Source organism: Emydura macquarii, unplaced genomic scaffold (assembly GCF_026122565.2).
Source record: "Emydura macquarii macquarii isolate MOO-44397 ecotype Brisbane River unplaced genomic scaffold, CSIRO-AGI_Emac_v2 contig_3348, whole genome shotgun sequence".
Classification (NCBI taxonomy): domain Eukaryota; kingdom Metazoa; phylum Chordata; order Testudines; family Chelidae; genus Emydura; species Emydura macquarii.
In genome coordinates this window covers 3,033,150-3,046,605 of record NW_027133485.1, presented here as the reverse complement: position 1 = coordinate 3,046,605, position 13,456 = coordinate 3,033,150, and positions in this window count along the sequence as shown.

Sequence of the window (13,456 nt, the reverse complement as noted above, 5' to 3'; positions counted from 1 at the left end):
TTGAATTAAAACTTTGGCTCCATCTCTACCCATAGCCCTAGTCAATCTCCCAGCTTCATCACAGTGTGAAAACAATTCAGAGATCACATGCAGGAAAGTCCAGGACAACGTGATCACAGTTTTTAAAGGAGGACAAAGCCTGGCAACCCTCTCTTTTCATTGAAAACTCGGTGACTGAGGAAAGGAAGAACTAATACTGGGTAGAAAGTCATTGGCAGAATTTGCCCACTCAGTTCTGCCCTGGTCAATATCATTGTTTTTAGTAGGCCTCACAACTGTGGCATCTTTTGTTTATCATAGTCATGTCTCAGAGAGGGAATGGCAGATTTAAATATCCGGGTATTTGGAACCAGGATAATAATCCCCCATTTGAGGAGGGGCTAAAAGCCAAAAGTTTCCCTTCAAATAAAATGAGCATTTACACTCCAAAAAGGGTTTTTTGGTTTTTTTTTTCCTCTGCAACTGTCCAGCATTTAAAGTGCTAGTCTGGGATTCAGGAGACCTGGGTTGAGTTCCCAACTCTGCCACAGACTTTCTATGTGACCTTGGGCAAGTCACTTAGGCGATGTCTACGCAGAGATACAAGCCCTGCAGCATGGCCGCGTCTGGCCCGGGTCATCTGACTCAGGCTAAGGGGGATAAACATTTCTGTGTAGCTGTTCGGGCTCAGGCTGGAGGAGGGTCCCAGACTGCGGGCTCCAGCCCAAGCCCACACGTCTTCACAGCAATGTTACAGTCCTGCAGCCTGAGTCAGCTGACCTTGGCCAGCCACAGCCACTTGTATGCCCATGTAGACACACCCTTAGTCTGGCTGGGCCTCAGTTCCCATCTGTAAACTGGGGATCCTTGAACTTCCTCACCTCCCAGAGGTGCTGTGAGGATTCACACCACAGCAGGGGCCCAACAGGCCTGAATCTCCTCTGTTCTCCCACCTGGGTGGTCACTGACACCTGTGCAAAGCGAGGGCCAAATGTCCCCTCTGGGGTAAGGAAGTGGAGAGCTCTGACTGGGAAGCAGCTGCTCTGCAGGGGTGGAAACGATGACTCAAGGGAGAGGAAAGGGAGTGTCAGGCCCCACATCCGACCGCAGCCACTGCCCGTTTGGAGCCTCCTCGCACCCCAGCGCCGTAGATTAATTGTAGCCCTGCTCCTTTCCCCACTCACGCTGGTGTCAGTCCGGTTTAGTTAAGCGAGAGGAGAATCAGGCCTTATGTTTGCTGGGCTACCAGGAAGGGATTAGTCACGCACTCACCTGCCCTGCCCCTTTAAATTTGGATTGCAGCATGGTTGCTATGGCAAGCAGAGACGTGTGTGTGTGTGTGTGTGTGTGTGTGTGTGTGTGTGTGTGTGTGTGAGAGAGAGAGAGAGAGAGAGAGGCAGAAGGGAGCTGTGCTGTCTGATCCTGCCTGCTTGCTCTCAGGCAGAGGTGGGAGCCGGGGAGCTGCAGAGATGGAGGGATCCCAAGGACCTCAGAGCCCTGCCTTGTGGGAGGCCTGCAGGGGATCCACATCCTTCCCCTTCCCTCCCCCAGCCTGAAAAAAGCAATTGCTGATTCCTTCTCCCGAAATCTCACAGCTCCCTGGACTGGCTAGCTCTGTAAGTAGCTTAGGGAAAATGTAAGGGAAACAGAGACACAGAGAGGAGGAAGGGAAACCGGTTTTAATGTGCATGATAATCTATGCAGAGGGAGGGAGGGAAGGAAGGGGCAAGTGAACAGATGTGATCAGGGATTTTGAGACTGCTGGATTCACTGCCCCAGCACATCCCCACCTGGATACAGAGCTAGCCTGGATCTTCAGTTCTAACAGAGTGCCTTCTACAATCTGACAGCCGCGTAGCACGCCCAGCACTTGGCTATTCAAAGGAGTGGGGGGCAATTGTTGTGCTCTGTGTGTGTGTCATAAGGTGTCGCCTGTAACAGCCCCAAGATGGACCTGAGCAAAACCCATCCCCATGCAATACAGACCCTGTGGATGAATGCTTTGGCAATCAGAGATCCATAAGCACAGGCACACACGCACACCCAGAGATCATGAAACATGCAGGTAGGACTGAGAGACTGGCCCCAGCAGTGGGGGGAGCAGGGTGAGGTGCTGCTCCTTTTAGATCCTTTTAAAGCTGCTAGTGACGATGAGAGAAAGAAACTGTCCCCATTGCAGGGATCCAAATGTGGCAACAGGAATACGCTCCCCACCCTGACCCTGGCACCAAGGGGAAGCGCAGGGCTTCAGCCCTTTAGCATCAGGCTGCCTCCTGCGCCATTCCAAATACCCCCAGACACCCAGTGCACAGCAGACACTTACCGGTGGAGCCTTGGGAAAGTGCAGGGGGATTTTCAGGCTGCTGCTTTTGCTGCTCAGCTGGAGAGAACGGAAATAGTTCTTAGCAGGGCCGCAGGAAAGCGTCACGAACTGCACACTTCCTACAGCAATCAGTGCTGCCGGCAGCAGCGTGTCACAGGCTGAGCAGCAGCCGGGCAAGGCATGCAAAGGCAGCACCGTAGCACAAAAACCCAGCACTGTGTGTGTGTGTGTGTGTGTGCGTGCGTGCGTTGTTTATAACCAAGTCTCTGAAGGATGATCGTTCCCTCAGAGATGACACTGAACTCCCCACAGAGGGCAAACACCCGCCAAGAGATGAGCTGTTACAGAAGTGCAGAGGCACTTGCACAGGGGCAAGATGCCCGTATTAGCCATGTGGGGTGTGAGTGGTCTAAGCACTGGATTTAAAGTAGCTACAGTCTGGGGAGCCATGGGTTCAAATCCCGTCAAAGGGGCCTGATTTCCAGAGGGTGGGTGCTCAGTGCTTTATGAAAATCAGGCCCCCTTAAGGTGGCTGAAGTTAGAGACCAGAAATCACTAAGTCACTTTGGAAAACCAAGCCAACAGACCACTGAGACTGTGCACCCATGCAGGCAGGGACTGTCCTATTTATACAGCACCTGGCACCATGGGGCCATGTCTAGAGGACTAGGTCACTATCACAATGCAAATAATGATACATTCCTGCTGCCGGTCTGACTGGCACGTTTGTGGAATGCAGACCCCGCCGGGATGCGCAGCCCCAGGCCGACGGGCTTGGGTGAAGACGCTGAAGAACATTCCCAGCACCACGCAGCTGCCCAGTCTAATTGTTTTCCATGAGCTAAAAGGCAGAGCGGGGCCCATCCTCCCTCTGTCCCCACTGCCCACCCAGCTGGCTTTGAATGACCTGTCTCCTGCAGGAGACCCCTTGTAGCCTTTTCTTCCCCCTCAGGGGCCGGGGAGTGGGGATACATGGTCTCTCTATGGAAGGTGGCTGTTCATTCGCTCCTGCAATCTGCCCCTCCTTTCACGGAGGTTTCCCTGCAGTTCAAAGGAGATGACAGCAGCTCTGTAACATCGTGGCATTTTGTGCAGTTAGCCAACAGGGTGGTTCAAATTCCTGCTGCGCTGATGCTCAGATACCCTGGTGATGGGCGCAGGACAAGAACCCGTAGAGAAAAGAGCTGTCCTGGAACCTCCCCCTCGCAGCCCCGGTTGTACCCGTGCGTTCCCGTGATCCCACAGTGCCAAGTCCTGTTGCTGTGAGCAGGGGCTTTGGGGTAAATTTCCTGCACTGCACTGCACTGCACTGCACTGCACGCAGGGATGGTCCCGTGGGAAGCAGGGCAGCTGCAAGACTGCTAGGAAGAGGTTGCTGTAGATGGGGCCAAGAAAGCTGGACGTGAGCGATCTGCCTCCCAGATTGCACCCAGCAAGCAAGAGAGGAGTGAGGTTTTGGGGCAGCAGAGCAAGCTCGAGGCTTTCCCAGCCTGTGCTTTACGGCAGTGCCTAGTGCAGAGAGAGGGTCTGTGTTAGGCGGACATCCTGCATGCAGCCATCTCTCTCCCGGGGCCTGGGCACAGGATCTGTGTGGTACAGAGCGGGTAAGGGGCCTGTCCCTGGTCCTCCTCAAAAAGCGCCTGTGGTATCGTTGGCGTGGGTAGCCGGGGGCAGCAGGGAGGTGGGTTTTCCATCTCATTCGAGGGGCCGTGCAGCTCCCTCACCCACAGGGTGCCCTTGGTTGCTGTGTGGGAGATTGTGCAGCGACTCCCTTGAACTTCCTGCTTCCCCGCATTAAATCTCCCCAGAGCTCTCTCAACCCCTCGCTGAAAAACCTCAGCTCGCCCCCAGTTGAATTAAAGGTTTCAGAGCACTTCAAAGAAGCAGAATTTGCCACTAATGAAGTCCCAGGAGCTGCCATTCCTTGCAGTTTTCTTAATAGATCGACCTTGTGGATGCACCTGAACGGTTCTTTTCTAGACAGGTTTTTATGTGGTGCCCAGCCCGGCATTATCTGAGCACCCGGGTCTGGAATTGTAACCAGCTGGTTGCCTAGCTGGATCAAATCAGCAGGCCCCTGACTGCTTGGGACCTGTCTAGGATCAGGCACTTACTGTCGCCAGGCCTTATGGGACTGAACCATGGTTAGTTAGCAATGGTGGGAAATGTCTGAGGGAAAAGCCTAGAGTTGATGAGACTTCTCGGATTTTCTCCAGGTTTGTCCATAATCACAGAAGACACCCGCCCCCCCCCCCCCCCCCCCAGTGAAAAAGCAATGAGGAAAAACAAGCCCTGGGAGAAAGAACTCAACAGCAACCAGCTGCTAAGGCATGGATGTTGCTGGTAAGGGGACACGGGGGGGTCAAACCCCAGACATGGTGTATAGCCCCAGAGTCAGTGGATGGTCCTCCCCCATGATGGGGCTGGGATTCCTGGTTTACACTTAGCTTCCTGTGCTGTTGAAGTCTCCTTGGGTTTATCTGTGTGTGTTTTGGTGCCGGTCTGTTTGTGTGTGTGAGATTTATCAGCACCACATTCAAAAGCGGACTTCAGAAACACAGCAGCCACACTTCTCACACGCACACACCCTGCACAAGGGTTTCCCAGATTCTCCCACATTACTCTCTCCTCAGCCCATCACCCACCCTGCGGCCAGCGGGGAGGGGGGTTGTGATAGCTGCTCTCTCAATAGACCCCTTATCTTGCTACGCGGGACTCGGGGTGCCTCAAAACTTTCAAAATAAAAGAACAGTCACATCAAACAACTCCAGTAAATGCCAAGCCTGGGGGGAGAGGGTCACATGAAGCGCCATGAACAAGTTGGGGAGAAAGGAGCATTGTGGGCCCCCCGTGCATCTTCAAGAGGAAGGCACAAATGTGAAGGGCTCTGAATGGCTTGGAAGAATCCAGCACATTAAGCAAGAAACATGAGATTTGGTGGCTGGAGAGATTTTTTTAGCGGGTGGCTGGGAGGTGTCATGCTTCACATAAACACAAGGGGAGCTTGTGTCAGATCCTTCAATCTTCCACGCCTTCCCACCTAACCCTTTGCCTGCTGGTCAGTTTAGGGTTGGGACCATCTTTCTGTCTGTACAGCTCCCAGCACAGTGGGGTCCTGCTGTGTGAGTGGGGCTCCAGGTGCAGCTGCCACCCAAATAAATATTATTGATAATAACAAGCTTTTCAGGGCAGGGACGGCCTCTGACTCTGTTTGTACAGCACCGAGCACAAGAAGGCCCCAGTCTTAGGCTCCAGCCACTCTCTATACCCCCAGCAGCTGCACCACACGGAGGGAAGGGGGGGTTTATCCGTCACTTTTCAGGTGGGGGTGGGAATACTACGTTGTACTAACCACAGCATAACAAGCCAACAAGGGTTTGCCTGAAATGCCCTACCCAGATAAAAAGTGTCAATCCTGCTGGGAGAAAGCTGAGCGAGTTCTGCTGATTCATTGAATCAAGCAACTCATTACCCTATCTAGTATAGGGCACAAGGGAGGGGCTATCTGGGGAGTGAGGATATAGGGTGTGGGCAGAGCAGTCCCACAGGAGGAGCCCAGTCTGGGTAAGAAAGTTTGAATCTTATGTTATCTTATAATGCTTTGTTAATGAACTGACCCACAGGAAAGGGGTGAGCTTGGACTGCATGTGATAAGTGGGTTATGTTTCTAAAGCAGGAAAGGTACCTGCTGCTCACACACATCTTAACTCGTCCCACTCCATAAATTGTCAAGGACAGGTCAATCTGAACATTCCCAGGCCTGGTTAGAACATGCTCCACTTTGCATTGATTTAAGCCTCTCTCACCCCGAAACCACCCCTGACATTTTGTTCATTTCCTTTCAGGGGCACTGGTGATTTTGCAACACTGGATTTATTCATTGATTTACAACGTGAACCAGGGGGACAATTTGCTGCTGTTTCATCTTTGCAAACTGTTGTGTCAGACTAGAACTGCGCTTTCCCTGCCTCACTACGGGATTATTGTAGTCCTAATTCAGACCAGAGTGGCATTGGCCATTAGTAGTTAAAAAGATCTTGCTCTATCGAAAAAAATTTCACTAAAACCCATCCATCCACCCAGAGTTAAAGAATCCATTCATTTGCAGCGGGTGGGTAACTGCTGTTATCAAACTTCCCTGCCTAGAATTGAGCCATGCGGCAGAATGAATTTCATGAATATTACCGGTGAAAGATGTGGATCGAGAGCCATAGAAAGTGATGGCCTTGTTCTCCACACAGCAGCCTGCCCTGCACAACCCGGAGTAAGTGAATCAGGGCCTCTGCCCACTCCCAAGGAGGAGAAGGGAGACGTTGGTTGTATCCCAGTAGCACCTAGCCTGGCACTGCACATACAGCTAATAAGGCCTGGTCTACATGGAGCGGCAAATTCGGCAGCAGTCGATGGGGAGTTCTGCAAGCCACGTAGAGTAACTTGCGTAACTCACCCCGACTTACTAAATCCTCTTCTGTGCACCAGCTCCGCGGCGCGGTGCCAACGGGAATTGCATACCCCTCGACGCGGCGCTGCGCTCTTTTTGGAGGTGGTTTTATTGACTCAACTTCCGGATCGATTGAGCAGGTCTTCACTGCCGCTCAACGGAGCCAGACATATCCATCTGATGGCGGCGAATTTGCTGCCGTCAGTGTAGACGTACCCTGAGAGAGAGAGAGAGAGACTCTGACGGGCTACATAGATATGAAAGGGTAGGAGGGGAGTCAGGGGTGAAGCAATTGCCCAGGGTCACAGAGCCGGTTAGTGCATAAGCTGGGAATAGAACTCAGGTACCCCGATACCTGCTCCGGCACCACATCCACTAGCCCACACTGCCTCCTCACCCCACAGAGGAGGAACTGAGGCAAAGGGAGCTCAGGTGACCAGAGACACCCAGGGAGTCTGTGACACAGCCGGCAATCGAGTCTCCATCTCCTGAGTCCCAGCCCAGTGCTGTTTTCTTATTCCCCTGCCTCTCTGCTGAGCCTGCCAGCCAGTGACAATTCCAGGCCTCGCGTCAGTGAGGCAACCACCTCCCCAGCTAGGAAGCAGGCTGAGAACCAACCAGGGCTGAAATCCAGAGGCAGCCCGACCGCCACCCCAGCCATTCAGTGGCAGGCTGCCGGGGGGGGCGAGATGCTGGCAAATCCAGCCACAAATCCAGGCGGCATGCAAGAGAGGGCAGCAAGTCGCATGGAATTCCTTTGTGCTTCTGCTGCAAAACTGAACCTTTGCCTCTGCAGATCAAAGTCCCTCGTGTGTGTGGAGGTTGGGTCTGGAGCTAACATTGTTCCATCATTTCACCCTGCAGGGGGTGGGTGGATTCTAGACCCACCCCAGATCCTGTGAGCAAGCCTTCTGTCTTCAGCAGAGAAAGATCATAAAGGGAACCAAGTTCGTGGCCAGGAAGCAGGAAAAGGGGGAGGCTCCAGGGCATGGGGGATGCAAGACACTGATCTTCTAAGAGGAAGGAAGAAAACTGGGCTGGGCGGGGGGCCTAGTGCTGAATTTTAGACTTGCTTTCCCCTCCCCCTCCGAACCCCGCTTCAGAAGCAAATTAAAAACTATCCCTACAGGAAATTAGAAATCATTTACAAGACTCTGAGCAGAAAATCTAATGAGCTGGATTTTCAGAGCTAGATTTGCTGGAGGAGATAACACCGTGTGTTCGGGGGTTTGAGCAACGGGAAGGAGCCTGAGTGAACTGTCCAGATATATTCTAAGGAATGACTCGACACAGGTCTGATGCTAAAGCAGAGGAGTGAGAGGCATGACTCCTGGCCTCTTTTCCAGAGCCTGTCCTCCGGTTTTTATACCGAGGTCTTGCTGTGGCACCTCTGACTTCGATAAAGGCCCCAATTTTTCAAGAGTGGCCTCTAATTCTGAGCGTCTCAGCTGTTGGATGCCCCACTTAAAACACCTGCACCCTGATTTCCACGGGTGCTGAGCACCCACCGCTCCATGAGGAGCCAAGCCCGGAGCAGGTCTGATTTCTCACAGAAGCAGGGGAAGGAGCCGAAAAGTGGCGAGACATAACAGGGACACATTGAAAAACTGGTGGTTTTGGAACCCTTACGATTCTCTTGGTATCGACCCATTTTTCATCCCAAACTCCAAATCTGTACAAAGCTGATCGTCTGTCTTTTGTTCATTGCCACATTTATGAGCCTTTTACTAAATATTTCACTCTGCATAAGGCTGTGGCAGAGGTTTCAGTTTGTCTGTCTTGTCTCTAATGGCAGAGCTGGGAGTGCTGCATAGTTAAAGGGTGGGAGGGAAAACAGAGGGGAAATAACATGTCCAGGCTCAGAGAGCAGGTCAGTGGCAGAACCAGGAAAAGAAGCCAGGATTTCAGAGTCCCCATTGCACCATACATCTGTCATTTACCAGAGCTCAGAGGTTTACAAATGTGGTGGCAGATTATTAGAGAGAGAATCCTTCCAAATCCCTGCTGCTGAGGATAAATCCAGATCCCAGCCACCACCACCCCTCTCCACACTTGACCCAGCATTCATGCAAATAGCCTTCCACCTGCTTTTCATATGCTGTGTTTTCCGTTAACCAGTGCAACGTGCCGCGCGCTTTGAACAAAATTGGTCCCAGCAGAAGCCATCAGAAATCAGCTCCAGTGCCCCTATGACGTAGACTCCATGTCAAGAGAGTCTGCTGCTGGTTTCTAACCTTTTCTGCAAGGCAGGATGAAAAAGGGAGTTCAAAGCCTCCCACATGCTGGATCGGTTAGGGGCGAATACAGCACGCACAAGGCACGCAGCACAACGGCCCCGTCCCAGCACCGGGTTCGGGGAAGGGACGCCCCTGCCCTGCATATGGCTCTGGCCAGCTTTGCAAATGGGGAATGTAGGAAACAAACAATGGAGGGAGGGGACTGGATGGCACTTTCAGAGTTGATGTGCAAGCTTCCTACAGACAGCTCTGCTGACGCCCCTCAATCCCAGCCCACAGCCCCCTTTGCTAGTCCACTCCTGCACCCCCACTTCCCCCAGTTTTGCTGATGCCCCTCGGTCCTGACCCGCCGCACCCTCTGCTATTCCTGTGCAGCTCGGCCAATGCTCATCAACAACGATACCTGGACTCCAGCTAGCACAGCCCGCTTCTCAGTGCCTGGCAGTTCTAGACAGCAGATGTGCCTGTGCTCCCCGCCAGCCTGCATGTGGGGCCAACCTGGTGCAAACCCCACTGCATGGACCAGTCTCCACAGCATCTATCGATTCAGATACAACCCCCATGGCAGGCAGGCCCAGCAGGATGGAGGTCTCTGCGCCCTCGCTTGAGTCTTTGATTTATTTTACAGAACACCTAGAGAGATTGAAACCAGCCCTGGCTGCCTTTGGCACCTGGCAGAAGGGGTACACATCTGTCTGTCTGCCATAACAAGGCTCCCCACGGGTCCCCGTCAGGCTTCATCTCAGCTGGACAGAAACCAAACTGCCCCCCACCCCTGAGTGGGTGTCAGAACTACCGAAGAGCCACCTGGTAGCCCGACAAGCGTGAGACGCTTGGAAAGCTGAAGAGCGTGCGGATTCCAAAGGGGCAGGTGGGTCTCTCCCAGGCTGGAGTGGAGATCAGGCTGTATGGAGGCAGGGACACTGAGCAGCTTTCACGTCCAGCCTTTAGCTGGCTCTTGCCCTGGCCTGGAAACAGTCAGCCTCGGCTTTTCAAAGAGAGGCTGAGATTTCGCTAAGGAACCGTGTGAGTCAGAGCTTTGTGGGCAGAGCCGGGTCTGTCCCACACTATTTTAAGAAGCACAAGAGATGTGACAACGGAGGCGAAGACAGAGAGAGAACTTGGGGCCAAAGGGGGGAACTGTGAGCCGTTTCCACTCCACCCCCGGCTGAAGAAACCTGGGGTCCTTCTCCGGGCGGCGGCAGCAGCCACCGAAAGTTGAGCAGCTCAAGAGAGCGGGAAAGCAAGCAGGAGGCCTGAGGTTTCGGACGGGCCTGTGCCCGGCCAGTGAAGCTGTGCATAGGAACCTGGGGAGGGCTTGTGGGCTGGAATGTGCCGGCGCTTGAAGGAAATGAAACATGGTTCTGGGAGATTTCCACATTCCCCCGCCCCTCCCCGTTTTCCTTTGGCATTTTAATTCCTGCAGTGATTGCCACTGCTGTCCTCGCCCGCCCCCTTGCACTGAGAGCAAAGGCCTCTGCAAAGGGCGTCCTGCCCCACAACGACCTCCACCAGGTCCCCGCACCTCCGGCCAAAGGGGAATTATGAGTTTGGGCGGGAGCATGGGAGCCCCTTTCGTCTCTGCTTGCCTCAGCTGGGGTCTTAGTGTCACATGCTTCCCCTGTGCTGACCAATATGTGTATGCAGCCCGCCCCCCCCACCGGATTACAAAATTCCCTCTCCTCACACAGCTCTGCCGATGGCCCTCAACCCCAAACCACAGCCCCCTCCCCCCCGCTATTCCAGTCCTCTCACACACAGCTCTGCCAATGCCCCCGTGCGGCTCACAAGATCAGTCCCACCCGACTTTTTAACTGCAGTGTAGACACACCCAGAGGGGCCTGGAGACACACGGAGCAGCAGCCAAGGGGCAGAGTACATTGGCTAAGCTACGCTGACCATCATCCAGCCACAGATACGTCCTCCCCTCTGCCACACAGACCCACTTAAAGCTCCCCCAGTAGCAGCAATCCCACAGAGTCGTCGATCCCAAGTCCACAAGGGACCGTTCGGATTATCCAGTCTGACTCCTGTATAGCACAGGCCAGAGAACTGCCCTGAAAAAATCCCAGAGCAGATCTTTGAGGAAAACAGCCAATCTTGATTTAAAAGTTGCCAGGGATGGAGAATCCACCACGACCCTTGGTAAACCATTCCAGTGGCTAATCACTTTCACTGTTACAATGTACAGCTTAATTCCACTCTGAATTTGTCTGCTTCAGCTTCCAGCCACTGGATCCTGCTGTCCCTTCCACAGCTAGATGGAAGAGCTCGTTAACAAATATTAGTTCCCCACTGTAATCAAGTCACCCCTGAGCCTTCCCTTTGTTAGGCTAAATGGACAGACTCAAGGAGCTCAGTCGTTACCAGGCAGATTTTCTAGTCCTTTAACCATTCTTGTGGCTCTTTGCTGACCCCTCCCCAATTGATCAACCTCCTTCTGGAATTGCGGGTACCAGAACTGGACCCAGGCTTCCAGCACCGGTCGCAGCAGTGCCAGGTTCAGAGGTGAAATAACCTCTCTGCTGCTGTTTCTGCATCCCGGGCTCGCGTTCGCCCTTCTGGCCACAGCGTCACGCGGCGGGAGCTCACGTTCATTTGATTATCCACCACGACCTCCCAATCTTTTTCAGCGTCCCCGCTGCCCAGGAGAGAGTCCTCCATTCTGTACGTGTGGCCTGCATCATGCGGTCCGGCATGCAGACAGTCACATTTAGCCACGTTAAAAAGGCATTCTTTGCTTGTGCTCAAATGGCTCGGAACCAGTGACCTGTCCTCTTCACTGCGGGCTGCTGCCCCTGTTTCTGTGTCATCGACACGCTCCATCAGGGATGATTTTATGTTTTCTTCCAGGTCATTGATGAAAATGTTAAAGCTCCCACTCCCTCCATATCCCCCCGGGGGGGCAGAAGGGGGGCAGGAGATTCTGTAGAGCCCAGATGGCAGGGCTGGGAAAAGTCGACCCAGGAGTAGCAGAGCAGGGAGGGACTGCAGGTTAGGAGCGAGGGGCATGGGCAGAGCTGTGTGGAGGGGAGCTGGGGACTGGAATAGCAGGGGGGTCTGTAGGTCGGGGGGGAGGTGCATGGGTCGAGCGGCGAGTGTGGGGCACACACATCACCTGCCTGGGTTATACCCAGCTCTAGCCCGCAGGAGCTGCCTCTGATTAGCTAAGCACTAATCTTGGTGATTACCGGTTTTGCGAAATGCATCATATTGGGCATTTGCACAAACCAGAGCGGCCCATTCCCCGGCCAGGCCTTCGCCCAGGGGCATCGGCAGAGCTGCTCAGTGCCACGCGCTACCCACTGATTTGTCCTGTCCAGGGGGGGACAGGGAGCCCATCTGCCTGCCCCTCCCCCGGGGGCGGGCTCAGCCTGAGTTTCTCGTGGGGCGAGCGGCCGAACCCGGAGGGGGACCCGTCCAGAAAGAGTTAAATGTCCAATGTCTTTTTTCAAAAAAACAAACCCCCAACCCTGAACCACATGCGATCTCACTTCCCCGAACGGCTCATCTGAATTTAATAAAGCGAGAGGGGGTGGAAAAATCTCCCAAAAAGCTCTCAAAGAAATTAAAGTAAACAACGTCGTGACCCTTGACCCCTCGCTGCCCCACAACTGACTCACGGCTGTTGTTGTGGTCACAGACCGTTTGACATTCAGTTTAATTCTAAACACATTCAATAAATACGGGGGCTAGTGTCGGGCATCTCCCCTCTCTGAAGGGATCCAGTAATGTGGCAGGGAGAGGAACATTTGCCCCCGGGCAAGAGAGAAATCTCCTGTTTGCAGAGAAAAAGATGACGCAGAGCTGAGAGCTGGGGTCTAAAAATGGTATGTGCAGGCCTGGTAAATCTTTATCCGGTGCATCTGCAATGCCCCCCATCTTGGCCAACACGAGGGACTGAATGGGGGACCGGGAAGCCAAGTCTCTCCAGCATAAGCTAAAGAGCCAGGTTGTCTAGGCGGGCCTGTAAGTGTGCTGTGTAGACCCACCCCAAGTCCAGGCTCTGACTCAGCTTTGAGCCCAAGCCCCGCTTCCATCCACCCCCAAATCAGTCTGACACATCAACCAGCACTCAGGATCCAGGTCCTAGGAACCTGCTGGGAGCTGGATCAGAGCCCAAATCCTGCCGTGATTCAGGTCCAAGCCCTGTCATTTTGCAGTGTGGACAAAGAAGCTGCTGACCTGAGTCAGGTCTGCGTAGAGCAGCATGACTGAGACGCTCGGTCCAGCAATTGCACACCCAGGTTCACAATGCAGTGCAGACGCGCAAGCGCAGACTTGGAAAAATCAAGTCTACAAGCCAGACCCCACAGAGCTGGGTTTACAATGGAGTGTAGGACTGTCATCCTCTGGGGACCAGGGGACACCTAACACGCAGTGACCATGGCTTGCCCTTCCAGCTCATAATGACCAACACAGCAATGGGGACGGGGCCAGTCAATTCACAATGATGGCCAAAGTCTGGTGTGCTTT